Genomic DNA, 25,486 nt, shown 5'->3' with positions numbered 1-25,486 from the left:
ATTGCTGCAGGGTCCTGTTGGTGCTGCTGCTGCTGCCACCTCTCCCCTCGCTGACTGTACCCTTCTTCTCTCAGGGAATCTCCAGCTGGCCCCTGATGTCTGTGTTAAAGCAAGATCCAGCCAAATGCTGCCCTACCTAGCAGTACAGAGAGGTCAGGCAAGGGAACATATTTTACTTGCAGAGCTGACATAATTGTTTAAAGCAAACAGACAGCTCAACATTTTTGCTAACTTACAAAATCTGGCATCTTGTGAGAACGTGTTTGGACTCAGCAAGGCCATTTTCACAGGCAAAGCATTGTCATTAATCTGCATGTTTGGCATTGCTGCTGGAGAGCCCCTTTTTACTCTGAAGGAGATGTATATTCATGGCCTGCAAGTTGCCTGGTTTTGTTTCTGTGCCGTGGGCTTGCTGGGCTGGGATGTCCATGAGCAGGCACCCGGCTCTCCCAGCTGCACCAGCACAAAAGCTCTGGTCACTGCTGCTGGATTGTCAAGCAAAGTGTGAGCTGTGATTGTATTGAGGCCAATGCAATCATATCACCTGCCAGTCTGGGGAAAAATAGGGTCTAAATAAGATGACGAGTGAATGATGTGGTCAGAATTAAAAGGATAAACAGCATCTTTCCCTTAATGAGCTCTGTTTAACATGTGAGAAGCCCCACACATGCTTTATCTGTATTCTGACCAGCGAGGAGCCTTGCCCAGACTTCATACAACAATTCATCACGGCCGATTTGTGCAAGGCATATTTGAGATGTAAGATGTGTGACTCAACCTCTTTTATTCCCTCATTAATTTTCTATTCTGCCTGAAATGGGTTCTTAGAGTGCTCATCACCAGGGTTTAAGCTGGTGAAAATGGGGTGTTGGGATTTCTGCTTTTATTTTTGTGACTGTGGTGAATTAAGGGGCAGATGTACAAACACCTGGGCTGGGCAGGCTGGTGTCCTGTGCCACCAGCACCTGCCTCCACCTGCAACTGCTCCCATGCATGGGCAAGTCTGAGCACAAGGCTGATAATTGCTGTTATCATTGACAGTCTTTCCGAGAAAATTGGTGGCTGAACAAAAGGAGTTTGAGGCTTTTAGCTCATGTAGATATTTCTGAAGACTTCACCTGAAAGTGCTTGAAGATCAGGGATTTTTGGTGAAGTTTGTGTGTACATCTGTGTATCTCGTGCAGATCTGCTCTCCTGCTCGGGTTCCTGTCTCCCTTTCAGCACTCCTGCAGGTGCCTGTCCCTGTGTCTTTGTGCTGTGTGCTTTATGTTTTATTGCTGTGATGTGTATTAGCTTCTCAGCTTATACAAGGTCCCAAGGGCCACAGAAGATGAATGGCTTTATCTATAGGATTCCAGTAATAATCCATTTGAGTATGAAAGCTGCTCCCCAGTATTAGTGCAGTGCAGAGGGCTGGCATCATCTGATAGCTGCAGAGGGGGCTGCAGGCAGCAAGTGTCATCTGAGCTGCACCTCAGGCTCTCCCAGTAACTCCTGACAAGTCACTTAAATCCTCTCTAGTGCCCTGGATCTGGAGGCAGACATGGCTCAGCTCCACAGATATCTGGGGTGCTGTGTGGTTTCCTGAGCTAATTAACACCCGTGGAACACCTCAGCCTCCAGGAAAGGGCAGTTGGTGAGTGCTACACCCAGAGCAGTGAGTTCAGGCACCTTCCTGGGAGGTACCTGGTGCTGTGACAGGGCTTGGTGACACTAAGCGTGCTCTGTGGGGTGGTAGAGAAGACCCAGCCTCCTTCAAATGCCCACCTCTAATGGAACTGGGCTTTTCCAGTCATTTCGGGCCAAGCCTGTAGCAGCATGGCAGTTCACTCCAGTGTGCAGGGGTATTGTCCACTGGCTTCTGATTTAATTTCAGTCTACGCAAAAAATGTCGCCTGTGCCAATCAAGAAGCACAAAGCACACAGTAAGCACAGTTCAAAAGCTGCATTACTCTTATCTATTAGTAATGATCAATTAGCATGAAGGTCAGTGGGCAGCCTGGAAATGAGTCAGATAAGAAGGGCAGAAGGAGGACTTGAATGGAGAAGAAATTTTTGATTCATATTTGGCGTTTAAAGTCATAACTCTGTAACAGTGGGGGCGGAGGGTAGCGTTAAGTAGTCCTGCTGTCACACTGACTCAACCAGAGTGTAAATCATGCTGGGAGAGTGTTGTGGCTTTTTCCTGGTGCTGAAGCATTATATTGTACCACAGAAGGTATTGCAAGCTGCAAGAAGTCCTCCTTGCCCTCCAGCCCACCCTAAAAATCCTTGGACACTTTAACCCCTCTGGCATGGCACAGCACCACGGGGCTTAAAATTCTGGTCGCTGGCTTGCACCAAAAAGAGTAGAATTGACAGTGAAGGGTAGTGCAGGACAGAGGGGGCATCATCCAGTTAGGAGGTGCCATTCAGGGCACTGATAATGGTTGCAGGGGAGAAGAAGGAATGGCTTGTAAGCCTGTCAGAGGTCAAAAGGCATTTGGGCACATGGTGTAACTCTTGGGGATGGTGCTGAACAGACCAGGAGCTGCACTCCATCCTTGTGGGACCCTTCCAACTCAGCTCATTCTGGGATTCTGGTGCCTCAGGAAGGGATCTGGCCCCATCCAATCCTCCCAGGCTATGTAAATGGCATCTTTCTCATAAGACACATCAAAGCTTTCCCATAAGATACATCAGAGCTGAGTATAAGAGCTGATGTCTGAAGCAGCTTCTCTGCATTAAAACAGACCAGCAAGCAGTGGTGCTTGCTACAAATTTGCGACAGTATGATACAGCCTTTCTTATTTTCTCATGTTTACATGTCCCAGGGTTTCTCTGTTGCTGTGGGGCAGGTTGGTGAATGGGTGGGAATCAGTCTGTCACTTTCCAGTGTGTGAAGTTTATTTCTAGGTATTTCTCCCGCACATATGTGCACATGCACGAGTGCCAAGGCTTCACAAAACGCTGCACATCCTTTCACGCCGGGTGAGTGCAGGGACACACGAGCACTGTGCATCCAGCCTCTGCCCCTGAAATACCTTATGATCTGGCTAAAATATCCTGGTAAAGTGATGTTTTAAAGCAGGAGAGCACTACACACAGGGTCTCTTCTGTTTTCTAGAGGTTAATTAACCCCCTTAAAGGGGAGGGGGGTAGTGAAATAGGTGCTCCTGATACCAAGCAACTGCACTGCCTTGTTGAAGATGATGAAACATAAGTACAAAAGAGAATAGATAGGGGTAGGTTAAACCCAGTGTTCCTGCCTCTGACAGTTTACTTTGATGAATGCACTCATTCACTCAGCTTCACCATTTGGATCCTGCATAATCAGAGATAACAGGCGGATGGTTTGCATGAATAACTAAGTTTGTCATGTTTAATTTTCTTTAAAAAAAGAAACAGCAGTTGCTTTACCCTCATCCTTCAGGCCCAATACATATTTATAAATTGTCAGGAAATGAAAAGCCTTTTAACAGCACGCAACAAGCATGCAAAGCTACTAGGAGAAATAACTGGGAGAGCAGTGAGTGTAGGGAGCAGCACAGCCCACCTGCAGCTCGTGTGGGCTCACCTCGTGTCACCTGGGAAGGTGGTGTGGGCAGAGGATGCTGAGCAGGCTGTCTGAACTGTTAGGAAGCGTGGCACTGGTATTTATTTTGTGTTCTGCAGACAGTGTCTTCTGACAGCTTGACATTGTGCAACAAGAAGTGTTAAAACTGAAAAATAACCCTGTGTTTGGCAGTTAGCTGGTAATTCAGTGACTGACTCTTCTGTTTAATATTTGATAGGGCTCTTGCTTTAGAGTGCTTATACCTTCACTGACAATTTCTTAAAAACTACAAAAGGTCCAGCTGGAGTTTGCATGGAGCAAAATGGTGGAGGAACATCTTGTGCAGAGCACTGCTCCCAGCAGCCACACCATCCCCTCCAAAGCCAGTCCCAGCTGCCCTGGGAGCTGTGCATGCTGGAAATGTGTAGGTGCTGGGATGGCTCTGGTCCAGGCCCAGCCCTTCCCAGCCCGAGCCAGGCATAGGTGTGGCCATCGTGGCTGCTCTTGAATGCTGCTAATATTACAATTAAAAAATATCCAGTCTCTTTATTAAGCAAATGACTTCTGCAGAGAATAGTGTGATATATTAAAATGTCTGTGTAGAAAGCTCCCAAGAGAGACATTCAGGAGAAGAAAGATTGGATCACTAAAACTGAGAGAGAAACCAGGATCTGCTAATGTGATGCTTAAGAAGATGGCCAAATCTAGTTAGAGGGTCTTCTAACCAGCATGGCTTTTTTCATAATCATCCTATCAAGATGATCTTTGCAATAGGCGACCTCTGACTTTGGTACCAATATATATGTCACCAGACACAAATCCCTCAAGGGCTAACTCAATGATATTTCAAGTAAGAACTACTAGGCAGAAGCACAATCTGATTACCAGTGTGTTTGCAGCCTGAGAGGCATGGGAGATCTATGAATGCTGAATCCACAGAGAAGCACCAGGGTAGGAGCACACCAGGCCCCTTGCTGGCTGCCCATCCCTCGCCTTCCACAAGTCCCACTGATGGCATGTGGCTGATTACCACAGTTCCCCAAAGAAGCAAAGTCTTGAGTTAATTAGGGATCTCTCTGCTGCATTATAATTTGACTTTAGCATCAATTAAAACAATCTCAGACATGCTTCAAGTTGCAGTCAGTTTATCACACCCTGAAAAGCCGCAGATCACTGGCAGGGTGGGTGCCAGGGTCACTTGTCCCAAGGAAGCCTGAGTCCCTAGTGTGGGATGAAAGGCAATGTCAATGTGTGTTAGAGTGCAGCCTTGGATCTAACGGTAAAACCGATAAATCTTACCAAAAATACCACCGAGGTGAAAAGTATGAAGTGTTTGCCACTAGTGGTTGTCTGGGGAATAGGGAATAATAAATTAGCAAATTCAAAACCACATGGGCCTGTAAAATGTTGTTTCCCTGCTGAAATTATATTACAGAAAAGTCTTTAAAACATCAGTCCCCTTCGCTTTTATAGGCCCCACTTCAGCAGGCACTTCTGCGTGTGAGCTGTTGTGCTGGTGCTGTGGGAAGAGTGCAGGCTGAGAGTGCTGGCACGTGGGGATGTTTGGCTGGATCAGCCTGTGGCCAACACTTGTGGGAATCTGGCCCAGGGTGTGTGGGTGTGAGGAGCCTGATTCTCATTTACCTCGAGGTGGCTGCACAGGGCTCCCTGGGCGAGCAGGGCTCATGCAGCGAGCCTAAGTGTGTGCGAACACTAAGCCATGTAATGAACTTTAAATCCCCTGAAGTTAACCCAAAACAGTCCTACAGAGGCACCGTGGTGCTGCAGACACACAGGCTGCAGCCCTGCCCTTGCCAGGGAAGGAGCTGTGCTGGCAGCACCCCAGAGCCACGGTGGGGATGCTTTTGCTGCCGCTGCCCTCGTGCCCTGGCCACAGCCCCGTGCCCGCCCGAGGAGCCCCATCCCACCCCTCTGCCCTCAGCAGCTCATTGCTGTTAGACTGGAGAGCCTGGTCTCAAACAGAGACATTAATATTTCCATTAATAGGGATCTCTGTGTTGCTACATAGTCTGAATTGGCCTCTATTACTTATTAATGAAGATCCAAAAGTGCATGTACTTAAGACCTTGCTTAGCTAAGGGAGTCTTCTAGGGCCAATTTGAGTCCTATTTAATGACTAATGGCTATTGAGACATAATGTCCACTAAGCAGACATCACATCCTATTTAGTATTTAATGTTTAAATATTTAATTAATTAAACACTGCCAAATATTTAATTAAACACCATCAGAGCCATCCTGACACTTCCACTATGCATAAGGCAAAGAAACCAGGGCTTTCCTTACCATCCCCACAAGTAATGCAGACTCAGCCTTACTCAGAAATAGCTGGGGTCTGAATAGCCAAAATACCTGCAAACACACACAATAGAGAAGGTGGGTTATTAAAACCCTCCTTTTTTTCTTTTTCCCTCCAAATGAGCTGAACTAAATGCTTTGTTAGTAAATCAGGCTCTGAAGTGACATGTAGGCAGAGCAGTGGCACCATGTGCCGCACTGCAACAAGAATGCTATGCTTGTATATTGACTTTTAATTATTTAAAAGTAAATGATTGCTACTTAGCATGGCATACCTGCCAGCAGTTTACACTAGTTTTGCTTAAATATTTACTCTGCTATTCAATAAAAAATGAATCTACTGAAGCAAAAAATGAGAACATACCATATCACATGACCCCTCTCCTACCTGTAGCATGCCAACTTCACAAAGATTTATTCACAAAGAGATGCTAGATTTTGATAGTTTTCCTGGACTAACCCAATATATATGTTTAAATTGACCAGACAGATATCCAGGCACAACCATGTCGTAATTACCAGCTTTTGACTTTCAGTTTCATATTTACTTATGGAAACTTGGCACTTCAAAATATGAAGGTGTTTAAACCCCAGTTTCAAAATGTGGACAGTGAGCTTCATTTGTGGCTGAATTGCTTATCTGAATATTTTATTACCAAGCTCCATCCTCTGATGCATGCTGAAGTTGCTAGGTCATGTTTCATCACTCCCAGCCTGTGTGGGGTTGTCTCGCTTTAATGTTCCCACATGGGATCTCTCGCTAACAAGGAATGTGGCTACCAGTTGGAAAAACCATTAAAGTCACATCATTTTTATGCTTGGATTCAAGCCATTTATTAATGAAATGAGGATACATATTTTGGGCTTTCTTTAGAGGATCTTGCACTATCTTATTGGCTGCTCCAGACAAATTATCTTTCACTGTAAAGAGCTGATGCTTCAGTTGCTCAAATTGGGTTTTACTTATACAAACAGGAAAAAAAAATTGGACTCAATGCTGTAAAAAGCCTCTATTGTTAGGGGACCTTTATCTCTCAAGTTCAGTGATGCTTTGCTTTGTCCATTTGCATTTATTGAACAATCAGTTGCCTGAACAGCCAGGAGTTTGCCTACATATATAGGCTGCTGGGATGTTTTGAATTTTCATGTTCTTCTGCCCACTCAAGCAATAGCCTCAAACTACATTCATTCCTTTCACTTCTCTGCTCCTTACAGTCTTTTAAACAAAGGTATATTGCCACCCAAAGTGTGGAGGGGAAGGTAAAATGCCATTGTGCTAATGCTTTGCCCAAAAATAAATGCTAAAACTGGGCAGGATGGAGGACTCATCCACCTCATTTAATGTAACAGGCGCTTGATGGTCTAGCTTGATGTAGGTCATATCTTTTAATTACCTTTTCCTTTATTCTCACGTGTACACAGACTACCTCCGCAGCTCATTAAAGCGGGCAGCGGGCTGCGGATCAGAGGTGCGAAGGAGGCAGGGAACCGGCCCTGGGAGCAGAGAGGGGACGGGTGGGGACGGCGACCGCGTGTCCGGGGTCGCTCCCCCGTGCTGGGTGCGGAGCGAGGAGGGCCAGGGGCTGGAGAAGGCGCTGGCCTGGTGAGGATGCCGCTCTCTTCAGAGGGAGCTCCGCTGGCCCCGCCGGGGCGGGAGCGCTCCGCCAGCGCGGCGTGTGCCTGCTGCGCTTGTGGCATCAACGGGGCACTCGGTCCCAGCTGCAGCCCGGGCCTTGCTGCGCTCATTTATTATTCAGCACGTCTTGACTGCTTAATTGCGGAGATGTGTAGCAGTCTCTATCAGCGCGTGAGCTCTTTTGGGGGGAAAATCAGTGCGGACAGCAATTCTGCGTTCTCAGCTTATAAAGAAACTCCTTCCGCCATCTGCCATCACCCCGCGGGTCCCCAGATGCGGTTGGCAGCCGCTGAATTTTGACGGTGCCCTGTCTGGGTTTGCCGTGTAGCTGTAGTTAAAGCCAGCCCCACTGGTCCCAGCCGGCAGCGCAGCCCTGTCCCAGCCCAGCCCCCGCGTCCCCACGGCAGCCGTGCCCGAGGACACGGCTCCCGGAGCAGGGTGCACAGTGCAGGGATGCTCGGTCTTAATGTTGCCCCGGCAGGCAGATGAAACAGAACAGGAGGAAAGGAGGAACAGTTTCCGCCTGTGACACACGGGGCGGGCGAGGGGCCGTGTGAGCCCAGCACTGCCGTGACCCCCGCAGCCCCGCAGCCCCCGCTCGCCCCGAGGGGCTCTTCCCGGGAACCACAGCTATTCCAAGAACAATTTCCTCCTGTTGTGACGTTCAAAATATCTCGACAACATTGAATTCCTTCTCGTTCCCGCAGCCCCGCAGCAGCTGTGCCGAGCTGTGCCGGCACGGGAAGGAGCGTCCCGGGGCGGGCGGCAGAGCGGGCAGCGCTTCCCGGGATGAGCCCTCTGCCCCTCGGGCTGCACCCCCGGCTGGGGATGCTCCGGTTCGGCCTGGGGATGCTGTCCCTCCTTCCCAGGTACCGCCTGGAGATGCTCCCCACCGCCCAGCCCTGCCAGCGCCCCGCCGGGCCGGGCCGGTGCCGCTGCTCCGGGAGACCCCTCTGGAGGCGGCTCGTCCCGCGGCGGGGCCGGGCTGTCCCGGCGGAGCCCCCGCCCGCCGCCGGCCCCGCCGCCGCATTCCAAAGGGTCTGCTGCCACCTCGTGGGCCGCGCCGCGCCCGGCCCCGCCGCGCCGAGCCCCGCACGGCCCCGCACGGCCCCGCACAGCCTCCCGCCCCGCCCGCTCCGCATCCTCCCCGCGGTACAGCATCCTCCCCGCGGTACAGCATCCTCTCCGTGGTACCGTACCCGCCCCGCGGTACCGCATCCCACCCGCGGTACCGCATCCCCCCACGGCGCCCGCAGATTCCCGTCTATCCTCCCGCCGCTCCATCCCTGCCACCCCAAAAGAACAAGATGCTCATGCGGGAAATTTCTGGCGGATCAGCCCGGCCCTGAGAGCCTCACACAGGGCCGCCGCACAGACACACGGGAACTCTTGGGCTCTTCGAGGATTTTGTTCTTCACACCGATAAAGTTTGGTGCAGAAGAAATTCACTGAGGCACAACCACTGTGTCCTGTAAAAATGCTGGTGCAGGAGTGGATTAGTATTCTCCCCATTACAGTGACTAAACAAAACCATCTCACTGTGTCCAGTGTCAAAATACAAAGCTCAACAGTACTCAACTAATTTGGAGTTAATCTTTTTTTTCCCTCCCAGGTATGTCACATACTACTAGAAACACAATGGTTTTGGCTGTATTTGTTTATGGTCAGCGATTTTGTGCTTACGTAAGGACTTGAATCAATATGTAGATGAAAAAGGCCATTTTTTTTCCTCCACAATCTTAAAATGTACATATTACAATTCATTGTCTCACATAAGATTTTATCAGGCATGTTGTTTCCACTGCACATCCTGACTTAATGCAATGTGGCCTTCAAAAATTAGTCATAATAAAGCATATCAGCCAGGAAGAGACAAACATTTCCATAAACTGCATGTTCCATCAGCATTTCATTGCAACCTATAGGCAGATGGTTTCTTCCAAATTCAGTGGAATCACATGTTTTCCAGATGGCTCCACGTTCACAAATAATGTATTCCCATACAACTCTGACTGGGACACGGGTCAGGCTCAGTCTTGAAGCAAAGGGATATTAGTAACAAATGTGGCACTCTTCCTCCCCGCCCCATTTCTGAGTGAGCGCACTACAAACCGTTGTTATCCTAAATGTAGGCCCTAGGGCAGCTGAAGATCCAGCAGCCTTCATGCAGATTTGTTGGTTCCTGGCTCCCCTGATGGCACACAGGGAAGACCACGTGCTGCAGGGGCCAGGGTCCCCCCGGGATGCCACAGCCCCTCCAGCTCCAAGGACAGGAGCTCTTGCTGGGATCTCAGCCACTGTTCTGTCCTTGTGAAGCCCACCTGGTCACAGGTTCCTCTTTGCTCTGGGGCAGTGCTTTCCATGCATGGTGCTCAGCTCCTGGCAGGTGTCTCTGGGCACTCCCCACTCCCCAGCTTTGTCTCCCCATTTCACAGCCCCGTGAGCTGCTCCGGTCACCATGCAGTGCTGCATCCCCTGTTTCCCAAGGAAGCTGGGCTGGTGCCCTGGCAGGGCCAGCAGGATGTCCGGGTGATGCAGAGAAGGAATTTGGGAGCAGCTGTGGCCCTGTGCCCGGACTCCCTGTGCCGTGTTCAGCAGGTCAGCTCCGCTCCTCACCACGGAAATGATTGTCAGTTGATCCTTCACTACTTCAGCGATGCTGATCAGCTTTTGAACTGCTGCAAATGAGGCCAATCAGCATTACTTTCGTTTCATTACTTCAAGAGCTTACTCATAAATTTCCTCTTATCCTGCTTCCCCTTTGGTCTGGAATTAGCCACAGCACTTGCTATGAGCTGCTGTACCCAGTTCTCCTCCACTGGAGCTGTTTGATCTTTCCTAGGTTTAGTAATCAACTGGCAAACACGCCTTATCTTGTTTGACTTAAAGCAGCACACCTTCTTGCCCATTTTCCCCCACATGGAACATGTAGTGCTGCAGCTTTCCTGCTTCCCCAGCAGCACCTCCTCACTATACACCTCACCAACCGACCTCACTGTAACACAGCAGAGAATGAATTGGCAGCGAGTCCATAAAATAATTAACAACATCTTTCATTTAGCTGTGTGAATTTTATTACTTGGATGTTAAAAATGGGGAGGATGGATTTCACTGCAGATGAAAGGGTGGTTCCCCCTGTTACTACCAAGCAGACCACAGCTCAGTTCACTGCAGGGATGAATTTGGTAGAAACACACTTCTGGGGCAAAGGTCAGCATGTTCCTGAAAAGGTACAACTGTAATGTAAAATATTTCTGTTTTCACACCATTTCATTGGTATTGGGGTAAGATGAAATGAGGTGATGGACGGTTCCAACCACATTGCTGCCAAAAGTGTACAAAAGAGACCTTGGATGGTTGGTCCAAGTGTACCAGAAATGTACCAAAGAGGACTTGGATGGTTGCATTTTTCATAAAATGCAAGCTAAAAAATTATTTGCTCCCATGTTAGGATATCTTCTAAAAGTTTATGAAAAAGGTGAGCACTGAAAGTGCTGAGACATGTAAAAGGCAGCAGGGTGGATTATCTGTGTAGCTGGGGCTGAGCCCAAGTCTCCCTGGCTGCCACAGGCAAGAGGGTGAGAAACCCTTGGGCAGCACCACTCCCGCCAACCCCCACCCACCTGTGCTTTTGGGATGGACCATTTCCTGATGAAACACAAATGCTCCACCTGGCATAAATTACAGGGTTTTCAGGGGATGCTGAAATTCACAGCACCTGAAGGACACCAGAGCCAGGAAAGAGTCCTGTGCCCCTGTGAGCCCTTCTGGGGCTTGAGCTCTTTCTCAGCACCTCTTTGTTTTGCAAGCCTGGCCTTGGAGTAGACCCAAGGCAAATAATTATTGCTTCATGCTGTGCTGGCGGCTGGAGAGGTGAGGTGTGACCTCATGTTCCCTCGGTGTGGATCTGGGGCAGGAAGGCAGCAAGAAGGAGCCTGGTGCTTGGCTGTGTGAGAGGGCTGGCTCTGGTTGTGTTCTGTAATGGCTGGGAAGCTTCCCATCTTTCTGCTGTTGTAGTGTGATGGTCTTTACCAAAAGCAACCCTTTTCAGAGTGATGTGATGTGATGTGTGCTGCTGGAGCACAGCCCACAGGCTCTGGCCGTGCTGCTTTAAACATGTGCTCGAGGGAAGTGGAATTCTGGTGACTCCTGTTTGTCATATATAAAGTGGGGATAATAATAACCTATGTCACAGGGGTGTTGCAAGACTTAATTAATTAGTATTTGCAAAGAGCTTTCAGATAATTGGATTAGAGGTGCTATATTAACACAAACTGTTATTGTTATTATTTATTTATTATGTAGTTGTAGAGTTCATCTGTGTAGGATGTTTTTGCTGATGTAGCTTGCAGATGTAAACAGAGGAGATTGCATTGAGTTAAAGCGAGCAAAAGACACAAATTTCTATTCCAGTTCTTAACTGTGACCTCCTGAAGGCTAACCCACACCCAGAGAAACAGTTATAGAGAAGCTCTGAGCGGTGCCTCCTGCACTGGAAGGATATCCATGTTTCTGGAAAATGCCCCCAAAATGGGTGGGAACAAGTTCCACAGTCTGGGAGGCAGTTGTACAACATGTTCAGCTTTCCTTCCCAAGTGCCTTCAGCCCCTGTGTCATGCAGGGGATGACATGGAAGGAATATTCTGTGTGGGGATAAAAGACCTGTGTCCCCATCCCTGTGTGAGATTTTCAGCTCAGCAGCAGCAGGCTGCTGAAACTGTGGCATTGCAGTTTATTGAGGTTGGCTACCTTGAATTCATTTTTATTTTGGAATATATTTTTAGGGCTGATCTAAAATGTAAAGACATGAGAAGAGCAGACATGGTCAGAAGGGGCAGCAGTGTGGGGATCTGGTGCTATGGGAAGGGTTCCTGCCACCTTGGGTCATGGCACAACATGCACCAAATCTGCACTTGTTTCCACAAAATGAAGTTATTGGTGAATATGTAAAATAACCTTCCTAAATCTGCAATTTCTTTTCCATCTGACTCCACCTTATCTAGGTAATTCACCCCTGAGGTGAATACTTGGGTCAGAGTTAAATAGAGCTGCTTTGGGATTTTGTGGGTATGAAAACAGACTAATTTGGTGTGTAAGTCATTTTTAGTGCACTAATTTCCTGTTTTACATGCAAAAATGGTCCATAAATGGCACAAAAGTCTTGAGGAAACTAAGCCTAAAGCATCTTGTTCTGATAGACTGAATGCAGGAGTCTTCCTATTATATGAAAACTCTTGGTGCTTCGCTTCTTACTAAAGACCAGCAAATCTTTATCAGTTTATAGCTCTGCATAGGTTATTAGTTGTCTCAGGCTTGCATAGCTCTGTTTTTCTTCATTAATATTAGGCTTTTAGCCTTTGAATTTTTTCTTTTTGAAGAGCTCCAAGTCCATGGTTGAAGATCTGAAGTTTTTCTTCATTAAAAAGAGCAACAACGACTCCAGTGTGCAAATGAGATGTTTAGGGAACAGAGCAGAAGCGGCGCTGTTGTGTTGGGTGGCTCCTCTGCAGTGTCCCCAGGTGCTGCAGCATCTCCCCCTGGATGATGAGCAAGGCAAGATGCTGCCCTACTGTGCACCAAAGCTCCAGGCCCTGGGTGGAAATGCACCAGTCTAGGTTCAAATCTGCCAAATGGCCTTAAAAGGAGGGTTTGGTCTCAATCCTGTGGCTCAGGATTCCCATTAACTGTGGGCACTTCTTGGCTTGAATCTAAACCCAGGAGGGAGAGGCTGTTCTGGAGGAAGGCATTGAAGTCTGGAAAACTTGTGAAAATTCTGAAGTGCAACCAAGCCTGTATGAAAAACTTTGGGGTAAGATTTGTTTCTAGCTGCTGGTGAGTTACCAGTGTGGACAAGCCCTTGGCAGAAGCCTGGGGGAGGATTTCATGAGGTGAGAGGAGCAGCCTCCTTGGAGAGGCTCTGGTGCAGTTTCTGGGTTGCAGCCCCTGCTGCCTGCCACGCTCTGGTCGTGCATCACTCTGTGCTCTCCCCAGCCCAAACCTGAGCTCCAGCCACGCTCCCAGCAATACTGACAGAGCTGGCAAGGTGGATCCTGAGGCACCAGCAAGATGCAGGTGTAGAGAGCTCAGGGGCTGGCTCCAGTGCCAGGGTGGAGAGGCAGTGAGACCACAGCAGGCTCGGCGTGCCCAATTTAAGGCCATTTACATGTGAAATTGCACTGATCTAATTTGCATATGCAGTCATAGTAATCGCGGGCCAATTAAACTTGTAGTTCAGAAAATCTGGGCCTGAAACCTTTACAGTTCTTACAAACATACTAATCTGAGTGTATATATCACTTCATCAAATTCATGAAACCATAAATTGTGCCTGTCTGGCATCACCAGCTGCATGCAGGAGTCGCTGGGGCTGGGCTGAAGGAGCCATTGGCCCCATGCAGCGGCTGGGGAAGATATTTTTAATGAGCTCTTCCCTATTCAAGGATTGAATCAGAGCTGTTAGGATGTCAGGGTAAGATTCATTGCAATATCTATGGGAGATTTATCTTTATTCTTCCATTTTTTAAAAAATGTAGTTGTCCTGGAGGAGTTGTTACAATGTCAATAAATGTGTCATCTACATTTGTTAGTGCAAATGCAGTTATAAAATGTCAGAGATTTGTTTCAAGTTCTCTATTTCTACCTTAACATTGAGGAACAGAAGTGGCTTCCAAATGGTCTGGTGGCCGGGTGGGGAGCAAGCCTCTGGCCATCCCAGCCCTGGAGATTCTGCTTCCCTGATGGGGAACTGGGTGGTTTGAGTCCCCAGCCCGAGGATGGGGACAGGGAGGGAGGGTGGATGTGGCTTCCTTGGGCAAGTGGAGCTGGGTTCTGCATTGTCACCCTCCCTGGCACGGCACCACCCCGCTGGCTGCTCCCAGGAGCTGCCCCCTCTCCAGCTGGAAGCATCTGTGAGCAGCAGACAGCAACTGACCCCTATGAGAGCAGATTTAAAAAATTGAGTCTGTCTATTCAGAATCATCCTCTTCCTGCCCCAGCGAGGCACATGCTCAGCACCTTCCCCAGCATTCCCAGAGGACACCTACTGTGGCTCCACTCATCCCTTTGTGCAGTTCAGCTTCTCAGGCACATCCTGCTAATTTAGCAGAGCATCTCTGAATAGTTGGTGTTGGAGCAGGGCTTTATCATAGCCAGATGCTGTTGATGGCTTGAGGTTTGGCTTTTGTTCAGTGAGAAGAGCTCTAGCTATTGAAGCACTAAGTCTGGGGCTGGCTATTGCAGAGCCAGATGGTTTCGTTCCAAATGTTTAAATTCTATAAATCCATTAATCTATAAATTCTGTTGTCACGATGGAAATGATAGGTTAAATTTTGCAATCCTTGTAGATAGTTACCCTCTGAGTAGATATCATCAAAGATTAAAAAGTCATTATTCCTTGGCTTTTTATATATTTTTCCTTCTTTGTCATTTTTCTATAAGTTCCTACAGGAGAAAAAATTATTCCAAGTTCTGAATTGAAGAACATTGGAAATCAGCTTCTCTGAACTGAATTTGAAAGTATTTTTTCCAACACATTGCTCCTCTTTGGTCTTGATGCAATGTTGAAGCCCTTGGTGTGTTTGTGAATTTTTTTACTCCTCATATTCCAGCCAACTTCAGATTTTATTCTCTCAATGCTATTTTATGCATTTTGCAGAAAAGCCATTACTCATTTCATTTTTACCCTTGTATTTTTGGTTTTAGGCCTGTAAGCAGCACTATTTTCCTTCCCCTTAAATCTTGGTAGGTGCTGCTCGTGACTGCTGAGGTTGAGGGGCACCACGCTGTGCCTGTGTGCCTGCAGCATCACTTCTGCAGAGCAACGTGGCTCAGAAACCTTGGAGAAATCCTGTCTCTGCCCAGACTCTGTGCTGAGGGGTGTGCCCTGCTGAAGGGCTGAGCTGCACAGTGCCAATCTGGGATGTGCACTGTGGATATGGGGGCTGGTGGCTTTCCCTGCCAGTGCTGCCCTGCCCTGCTTGGTTTTACCTGGGCCATGGCAGGAAGTGCCTGGCAAGGTGTGGGACAGTCCCACTGTGTAGCACAGACTGAGGGGATGCTGCTCTGGCTGAACTCAACTGAGAGCCAGCAGACCTGATGCTTTTTAAAGCAATCCCATAGTCTTGCAACAAATTTTATACCTGATCAGTTATTGATTTTGGAAATGAAACGCACCTTCTTGGAAAGAGAAACAGTTGCTGGTGGAACTAGGTGAATTCACAAATCTGACCTAGAGGCTCAGTCAAGGGAAGAAGGATTTTTAGCCTGCTCCAGCCTCAGTGTCCCAATGTGAAACCACATTTCTGTGTGCCCCTGAACTATATCTCCTGCTCAGTGACTGCTGTAGGTAGTGTGAGCCTGATCAGCTCCTCGGGGACCTAATGTGGCAGTGAAACAAAATGGACTACTCAGAGTCTGAGAGCTTACCTGCAGTCATAAAACCAGTCTGGGCTCACCAAATGGGTGCCCTGCTGTAAGCAGGGATGTGACCATCCCTCCCAAGCGTGCTGCCAGGGCAGAGCCCAGCCCTGCTCCCTGCCCAGGTGGAACTGAGCAGGGAGAGGAAAATCTGCCCACTTTAACCACCGCCAAGGCAGCAACGAGCTCTTGCAATGAGCTCTCTGTGCTGGTGTTTTGCTCCAGCATAACTTTAAAGTTGTTAGGGACAAAGCTTTCAATGTATTTGCCTGAGTTTATGCAAATGTATTAAAATGAATGCAAATTGCAATCTATTGATTTTTTTAAAATGATATTGGCAGGCATGAATGAGGGAGAAACACACCGCACTGATTTTTCACTATCTTGCATCTTTTCAAGCACTTCACTCTTGTGCACAGTGAACAGAAGTGTCTGAAACTCTGTTTTATGCTCGCTTTGTAGAGGCCAGAAAGCTGAACACACAGTGGAGAGAAGCTGAGCCCAAACCCATTAACCATTTTGAAACTAAAGAGGATTGCTGTCACCAGATCTGCGTACTGGTGAACAGAAAACACATGCGGAGGGGAGCAATTTGTGCTTGATGTGTGAGAGAAACAGAAGAGTTGTAACTTGTATGTGCTGGTGAAAAACCCCAGCAGGGGAAAGGCCAGGGGAGGCCTCAGTAGAGGTGCATGGAAACCACCCTGGGCAGCCCTTGAGGGGGTAGAGGTGGGGAGAGCTGTGCTGGGAAGCCCAGGAGCATGCTGCAAGGGAGTGGTGGTGACAGCCCGGCTCTGGAGAAGAGGCACTGAGTGATGTGAGCCTGCCTGGCCTGGGGGCACAGCATGGACCTGCAGTTGAGCTGCCCAAAACCAGGGCTGGACACTTCTGGACAATGGTGGGGGAGCTCTGGAATGCAGGGTTTGTGCCCCCCAAAGCTCTGCTGCTCCTCGGCTCGTGCACTGGGAGAGACGTGGCCCCAGCCCCCAGCTGCAGCTTGTACTGAGTGACTTAGTGGTTTATTTTTGAATTCCTTTTTAGTTTATAATAACTGGCCTGAACCTTTGGGTTCTGCATCTCCTATCCATGTTGTTTTTTTGAAGTCTTTGTTATAGAGTAATAGTGTCTATCAATACCACATGGCTTTTATTTACATGAGTTTGTTAAAGGATACACAAAAAAGGTGATTCTTGATCTAGTGTACAGGACAGGCAGGTTGGGAAGGTGCTGGTGGGGCAGTGATTGCTGCCATGACTTAGCTGTGTGCTGAAGGACATCAGCCCTGTGCTCTGCTGGTGGGACAGGATACAGGAACACACTTAAAGATTTTTATAATTTAATTCCAGTTTCTTTCTTTGTTTGAAGAATGGTCTCCTGTGTTTTCTTTATAAGGCAGAAGGGGTTTTCCTTGCAGAAGGTTTGAAGATGAGGGCTGGAAGGCTTAGGGAGGTAAAGAGCAACCCAGCCTCTTGTCAGAATTTTCTTGGCAGCCACAGTGAGAGAGGCCAGGCAAATCTGGGGGTGCCTAGAAGAGGCTGTGCAGCAAAACACAACTGAAGTGACTTTGGAGATAATTCTGTGCCCAGAGACAGAGCTAGACATTGGAGGGACTCGGTTCTTTGTAACCCTCCTGTTGTTTTGTAGTGCCCCTCACCTTGACACTGTTGTCCAGCTTCCACCTGGTGTGGCTGGGTTGGATGTCAGGTAATGGCAATTTCAATGCATTCCTGGAATTGTGGGTAAATATCTCCACAACAATTTGAATTTCTTGTGCTGGATTTTTTTTTTGTTTTGTTTTTAATTTTTTTTTTTTTTGGGAAGTCCTCATTGCAACCCTGTAGAGGGAATGGGTACAGAAATCAAACCTCTTTCATCTGAGTAATTTCCTTTCAACATCAGGGTACTACAAGGAAGGGTTTCATCCTGCACAGGCTCCTGTCCAAGAATTTTCATCATCATTAAACTTTTGTGACAAGCTGAACTCAAACATTGGTGGGGGGAAAAAAAGCATAGGAGATGTTTGGTGTTGTTGGTATTGTAAATAATTGCTGGACAAGATGGAAGTAATGTGATGAAGAAGAATTGATGGCCTCTATCAGAAACACTAATGAAACATTTCTGTTAGAAGGGAATTACATGGTCATGTTTGTATGGCTTTTCATAGGAAAATATTTCATATTAATTGGCTACAGTGCAAACCTTAGGATAGAAAATGGCTCCTTGTGTCTGGTTCTATATGGAAATCAACGAGGTAGAGCAAATTCCTTGCTAACCTGCAGCTTATATAATATTGCATTTATTGGGGAGTCTTAAATCCTAAACCTGCTGCTATATACTCATTTATGGAGCAAACACCTAATGCTCTTCTATTGGTTTAATGTACTATTTGCTTAATGGACCATTGACATAATCATTTGATATAGATTCCAGTCATATTATGTTACTAAGCCATGATATATTAATATAGCCCCATATTAATGGTGGAGGGCAAGCATGTTATATTATTATCCATGACCAATTAGCTTCTGGTATCTTAGGGACACACTTCTCTAGGTGTTAGTCTTTATGGATCTAATTTTAAGAAGTCTGAGCATTTCTAGTGAATTCACTGAAGTGAATTGTGTTTCCTGATGGATCCATATTTCCAGGTTACTCAAAGCCCCCTAATACAACTTGTGGGCACGTCACTGTAACTGTACATTTCCACTTGTAGTTGGAGATTTTTAAGCTCTTTTACTGTCAGTGGTTTTCTTCTGCTTTTACTCAATGGGTAATCAAATAATGCTTTTCTTTCCCTTTTTATCTTTCTTTTCAATCAATCAAAAGGTGTCTATAAGGTCAGAAGGGACTGTTTATGTCAGGAAAGCATGTGCTGCTCCAGGCTGAGGGCAAAGTGGCTGGAAAGCTGCCTGTGGAAAAAGACCTTGGGGTGCTGGTTGGCAGCAGCTGGGCATGAGCCAGGTGGGCACATAGGCCAGTGGCACCTGGCCTGTGCCTGTGTGGCCAGCAGGACAGGGCAGTGATGGTCCCCCTGAGCACAAGCATTATGAGGAGCAGCTGGAGGGGCTCAGACTGTGAAAAGGAACCTTGGGGGGACCTTATTGCTCTACACAACTCCTTGACAGCAGGTGGGGGCTGGGCTCTGCTCCTAGGGAACAAGTGAAACAGCAGGAGGAAATGGCCTCAGATTGTGCCAGGATAGCTTTTGGTTGGATATTGGGAAAGATTTCTTCACTGCAAGGGTGGTCAGGCACTGGAGCAGGCTGCCCAGGGCAGTGGGGCAGTGCCACCCCTGGGTGGGTTTAAAAGATGTGTGGATGTGGTGCTAAGGGCCATGGTTTAGTGTGGGCTTGTTAGTGCTGGCTTAACAGTTGGACTCGATATTAAAGGTTCTTTCTAACTTCAATAATTGTATGACTCAGTGATTAATATAGATACATTTAGTTGCCCACAAATAGGATTATTGTGCTACAGTTATGATAGCTAGTGCAGAGCTGTACAGCAGCAAATATGATCTCTTCTGTCTTTCACCCCCCTCATGCTCAGATTATTAATAACAATATGAAAATACGAGGGACCAGCATGCAGATTCTGCTCTTTGTGGGGTGCCTGCAAAATTAAGTGATCATTATAAATAGGAGGCAAAATTGGCATTTTATCTGTCTCATACGCTGTAATTAAGTAGCTGATTTCTTCCTGATGTGGCAGCAACAGTGGCTATGGAGAGAAGGAGAAAGGGTAATAGTTTTTCCAGTCATTTCTGTGAGGCTGCCTTATACAGGAAAATAAAGATATAAAACACAGGTGACAAGGGAACAGAAGAGTTAGTGATAAAAGGAGTAAAATAAGAGGTTTGCTCTGCACAGATTGAAAAGGATATAGAAATGTTTGAGTGGATGAAAACAGGATAGAAAATCTGGGTTCCTGGAGCACTGGAGGCAGTGTGTATGAGCCAGAGGGAGGACAGTGCTGGAGAAGGGAAACAACAAACACTTGGATGCATGAGAAGTTCATCCAACTGTTTAGGAGTAAGTAGTTTTAATGTCCTGAATGTCCTGGGCTGGTTTTAACATTAAAATCCAACTAAAAAAAAAAAAAAAAAAAAACCAGCCTTCTTAAAGAAAAGCAGGCAAATTTTCTTGGTTGCTGCCGAAGAGTTACTAGAGAAACCACCATCCTGCCCATCTCACCTGCTCTGATGGTGATGCTTACAGGGAGCACAGGCTGCTCTGCATAGCACTTCCACCCTTGGAGCAATGAGAGGCACCTCCTGTGAGTGCTTCCTGCAGTGTGCAGGCTGTTAAAATCCTGGCTGTTTTCCTTAGGGTATCATGGGGACTTGTAGGAGCATCTTTAGGAGAGACTCTGCTAAGCATCTTCCATTGTGTACTTGAGTCATGTGTGGATGTACACGTTTCACACTAGAATTCAGAGTGCTATTCATGCTGTGCACTGGATAATGTAAAATCATGTAGAAAGTGTAGTGTGGGAGAATATAATTAAAACTATATGATGTGGTTGCACCAAATAACTTAATTGAGTTCTTGAAGGAAAACAGTTTTCTGTTTTCCCAGTTTTTAGCTTTTCATATTTGTTTCTTTTTGTAGCACTGCCATTTTCTTAATGTTGGTGTTTGTAAACAACTTTCAAAGCTCTTTAGATGGAGGAAGTTTCCCCTCCCTTCCTTTCCCTGTTGTTCTGTGTTGGAGGAAAACGTGTCAGGCAGGGTCTGAGGGCCTGAGAGGTGAAGCTGCTGCAGCTTCATGCTCAGGTCCAACCAGCAGCAAGGGTGAAGATATATTTACAGTAGGCAAATGCATGTACCACAAAGAGACACACAGATAGCTAGATAGGTAAGTGTGTGTGTATATACACATACAGCTGGGGATCCAGAGCAGGCAAGTACAGAGTGCTCACACAAAAGCACACACCACTGAGAGCTCCATCCTGCTCTCCTGTCTGCCTGTACAATGTTCTATACAGACAAATGGTGCAAGCCTACAGCAGCAGTGCTCAGGCACCCAGCCTGGCTGGAGCCCTGCCTGCCAGCCTCTTGCTGTGCCCCTGTGGGCTCCTGGTGGGCTGCTGGGTGAGTGATGGGCTGATGCTGACCAGCAGGAGTCCTGAGGGCTGCCCTGGCTGTGGTGCTCCCCTCCCGGGGCTGCCTGTCCCCTGCTGCTCTCCCCAGTGTGGCTGGAATCTCCTCTTCTCCCCAGCCCCTTGGGTGGGTCTTACCTGGACTCCTCACTCACAGAGTCCTCCTGGACCTGCTCTGGGATGCAGCAAAGACAGTTCAGGGCTCTCTCCAAAAAGTCCCTGCGGAGTTTGGGGGAGGAATAAGCGTGTACAGGAATAATCCCGCTTGAACTTGGACAACTGGCAGCCATATGTGTAAGCAAACAAAGTTTTACTGCTTCTTTAAAAGAGATAGTTTTAAAAGCTTTATTTTCTTGCCAGTTGGCTAAGAAGCAAGCAAGGAACAATAGATTCAAGCTGAAATAATTTGCATTTATGATGAAGACAAGGAATATCTACCTTGCATTTTCCTAAAAAAGAAAAATTAAACCCCATTTTTAATTAACTGATAAACTATTAATCAAATTTTTGCAATGTTAGGTGACACATTATTCATTTAGATAGAATGACTGTGAACTTAAACTAATCAAATCTGATTTGCCCACATATGCTTGATTGAAATACATTTTAACTAGCATATACAAAGAGAAAATCTTGGATTTCTTACCTAATCTTCAGAGTATACTGCTGAGTTAATAAGGGCAGTTTTTTTTAAATGAGACCACCATTTCTTAATCTGCATATCAAAATCAAGAGCAACTTAATTGCAAAACACATATTCCTGAAATCTAATCATTATACTGCTTTAGGGTATTTTATTGAAGCATGTTAAATTATGGACAGAATATTAATGATGAAGCTAATCAAACCCAATTAGTCACTTCTAACAATAGTCACATAAATATACAAGTCAGGTACTAAAGTACTGTAGGTATGGTTTTAAGGTTTTTTTTTTTTAATATAAAATTTATGTGGTATATATGAATTATATACTCGTTATTTTTAATCTAAAAATCTAGGACAAGTCATTTCAAAGAAAATGTGATATGCCAGAAGACAATGGGACTTGTCCCTTAGCATTAGAACTGACAGTGCTGATTTCTGACTGTGTGGAGGTTGCTGTGACACGAGGCTGAGCAGCACGGACAGGTGGCTCCGTGGGCTCCCGAACGTGGAACCGGATGGGCACGTGCAGGTTCCTCTCTGCTCGGGCTGCACAAACTCGGCTGTGTGCTCGGGCTGCTCTCAGGCTGCACACTGCAGCATTTGCATATGCTGCTGCAATAATTGTAGTATATAATAATTACAGATGTATTGTGTCTGCATTAAAAATCGGCCTCTTCCTTTAAGCCCAGCGCAGCATCTCGTAGAGATTTAAGCATAGTGCTTATCTTCATGCTGATTCATTTATGTGTACTTTGATATTGATATTTTGGGTGGCTTTCAGTTTGTTTCAGCCTCCTACTTGCTAATTATGAGAGGGCAGCTGTCATCTTACTTTAGGTCTATCTATTCCATCAGAAAATTCACACAATGCAGGGGTCACAGATGACCTTCTACTGATGTATCTTTTGAAAGATGATGTGTTTTCAAAATCCTTTTAAATTGCAACTCTTACAGTTTCCGTAATTATTCAGGTCACATTAAAGAATGACTTAGCATATTTATAACCCCTCTTTGCACTTTCAGATTTAAGGACATGTATTTTCTAATTTGTAATCATCTAATTTTAAAAAGGGCTACCCATAAATAATAGGTATGGTTTTAGTGCCAGACAGGGAAGCCCTGACAGGATTTGTGATACCGTTGGTGCCAGTGGCTGTGCTGTGTCAGGGAACTGAGCAGCTTTTTCCTCCTACAAACCACGATTACCAGTGGCTCAGGCACGTCCCTGCAGGGCTGCCCAGGGCACGGGGGAAAAGGGAGCCTCTCCTGCCAGATTTCATGGCAATGGGTCCCCAGTGATGAGGAAGGGGAGCTGCTGCCACAGGCAGTGAAGCAGGAAGGGGGCAGCAAGGCTCTCACAGGGAGCTGTTGGCTACAGCCCCAGGGGCTGGGCCACCACTGGGCACCAGCAAGGGCAGGGAGGGTTTGTGGAACCATCCTTGGGGGATGCCACATGGGCCACCAGAGGTGAAACTCGCTTTTCCACACCTACTCCTTTAATAATGAGGTCGTTCACAGGTGCTTATGCTAGAAACCAACCAAAGCATGCTGGTTCTTGTGTTCAGAAAATAGCTGTGTGTCAGAGGTCTGGGCAGGCCCTCCAGAAGGTGCTGGGAGGGGAGCAGCCCCTGACCATCGATGACTGTGATGGCAGCAATCAATAACCAGCCCTTGCAAACAATCTGGGATCTGCAAAGGGTTTTCTCAAATCAGTGTAAGATTAGTTGAGATCTACTTTTTTGAAAAGAAAATACTTCAGTGAAATAAAAGCTGCTGTTAAAAGTAGTACTGGAGCTTTGTCTTTAGAAAAGATTTACATTTTTACCTGCCATGCAAGTCCAAATTGTTTTGTCATAAATAGTGCTCATGTCCACAGAAACAGGCTAGGGGACCAAGGGCTATCTGAGCTGATACATGCTTATGTGCTTTTTAGTGTGAGTATACAGCTTTTCCCAAAAGGAATCAAAAGCTTCTGGCAAGTTTGAAAAGGGAGATGACTGATACTGTATTGTAAATAGGGAAATTAAGACTTCCTCTACTCCTTCATAAACTCTTCTGGAAAGCTGCCTATGCTCTAAAGGCTGCAGGCTGTTTTAGTCTATCTTTCATTATAAAAAGAAGATTGAGAAGTGACTCAATTATAATGTATAAGCACCTTCATGGGAAGAAAATACAGGGTACCAGGGAGCTTTTTCAGCTAGCGGGGAAATGTGTCAGAACAACCAATGTCTGCAATGTCTGAAATAGAAACTGGAAATAAAGCTGCTCTTTCAAAGTGCCTGCTGGAACTCTGCTGGGTTTTGTGATGGGCTCTGCCTGTCTTGGTGGTCTTCAGACTATCACAAGGTGTCTCTGAACAGTATCATTTAGTTATGTAGAAGCTGTTAATCAAAGTCTAAAGTATTAAACTTATTGCAAACCTATTTTGATGGTCTAGGAGCTTTTGCTATGCAAGTTGGGGTAGCTGATCTAATATTCCTGTCTTGCCTTGACATAACCAGACCTAGCCATTATACTTCCTTGTCCATCATAATTAAGCTTCAAGAGATATTTGGTGTTGTCTTGTGAGTGCAAGAAGAAATTACTGGTTCCTTGTTTTTTTCTCACATTTCAGTTGCATAACAAACCATCATCCCAACCAAAAGAACATTTGCAAGTAAAGAATCCAGTATTTATTTCCTCTCATTCACATAATATCTGCTTGCTCCTATTGCTACATGAAGAGTTAGTTCTCTCCAAAGTCTGAGTTTGTACAATACTCCAAATGCACTGCAGCTGTGTGCACTTGGCCGTGGCTGCTTTCAGCCTGGCCCGTGCCCAGGGGACAGTGACTGTCTGTGCAACCCCTTGGACAAGGGCATGCCTGTCTCACACTGACAGCCAAGTGTCTGGGGGTGCTGAGCATGTGGCAGGGGGAAAATCAGTTCACAGTGTATGGAATCTGGGGGAAGACCCACTCCAAACATAGCTTACTGTAGTGTTTTATAAGAATAAATGGGAAACTGCAAATTAGTTAAAGCTTATCAGCTGGGTGGTTATTGCATCATGCCTCCAGAGAAAAAAAACCAAAAAAGCTCTGCTCCAGCTAAACTACTTCAGCATGGCTTGAGTACAGCTTCATTCCCACTGTGTGACTCTTTGGACCCAGCAAGCTGCATATAGTGGTATTTGAATTCATCAGTGTTTCAAAAGAACATTAAAATTTAACAAGTACATTTAACTAAAAAATCTATATCTAAATAGCATGGAGGTAGTGATAAAAAGGAGGTAATTCAGGCCAAGATATTGCATTAACTTCCCTGTGAAAGGACCTTTCAGACGGCATGGAGCCGGGTTGAAGTCACCGAACTAATGCCAGTTTCTTTACTCAGAGCCCAAGGAGCCTGTGCCTCAGTTTAGAGAGGTGTCAGTTTTTGTTTTTTTTGAAAGAATTTTAAAAATACCCACACAAAAAAAACAAGCAAAAAAACTATAAAAAAAAAAAAAAGGAACAAGACCAAACTTGCAAAGAAAAAAAATACCCAATTTTTAGGGGGTTTTCTTTGCTATTACCACAGAGCTATTTTGCTTATCAGAGTTATCTTTCTGGAAAGCTTCCCTCCCCAATAGATTGACTGAAACATGGCAAGAGCATGGCCAACCCCTGTATTACTCCAACCTTACCAGTGACTTTATTAAGGTTAGCATCTATCTCTGTAATAACTGAATTTTACTTCTCTTAGGTGAGGTGGAAGTTCTGATATAGTAGAAGAAATGTTAATTCCATATGACTTTGCATGATTTCTGAAACTGTCTACTGCAACAACATGGACAAAGTCTGTCCTTTCCTACCTTCTTCC

The 25,486-nt window shown here is 46.4% G+C and overlaps 1 long non-coding RNA gene across 1 annotated transcript; it reads left to right on the top strand.

Moving 5' to 3' along the window:
* The first annotated feature begins 8,711 nt into the window (after positions 1-8,711).
* LOC146766403 (uncharacterized) lies at positions 8,712-23,420 on the top strand. Its single transcript, XR_014957838.1, has 2 exons — positions 8,712-11,363; positions 16,368-23,420. It is a non-coding gene; the product is annotated as an uncharacterized LOC146766403 (long non-coding RNA).
* The last annotated feature ends 2,066 nt before the right edge of the window (positions 23,421-25,486 follow it).

Source organism: Lonchura striata, chromosome 11 (assembly GCF_050655825.1).
Source record: "Lonchura striata isolate lonStrDom1 chromosome 11, ASM5065582v1, whole genome shotgun sequence".
NCBI classification, from domain to species: domain Eukaryota; kingdom Metazoa; phylum Chordata; class Aves; order Passeriformes; family Estrildidae; genus Lonchura; species Lonchura striata.
This window is presented reverse-complemented; position numbering and strand designations above follow the sequence as displayed.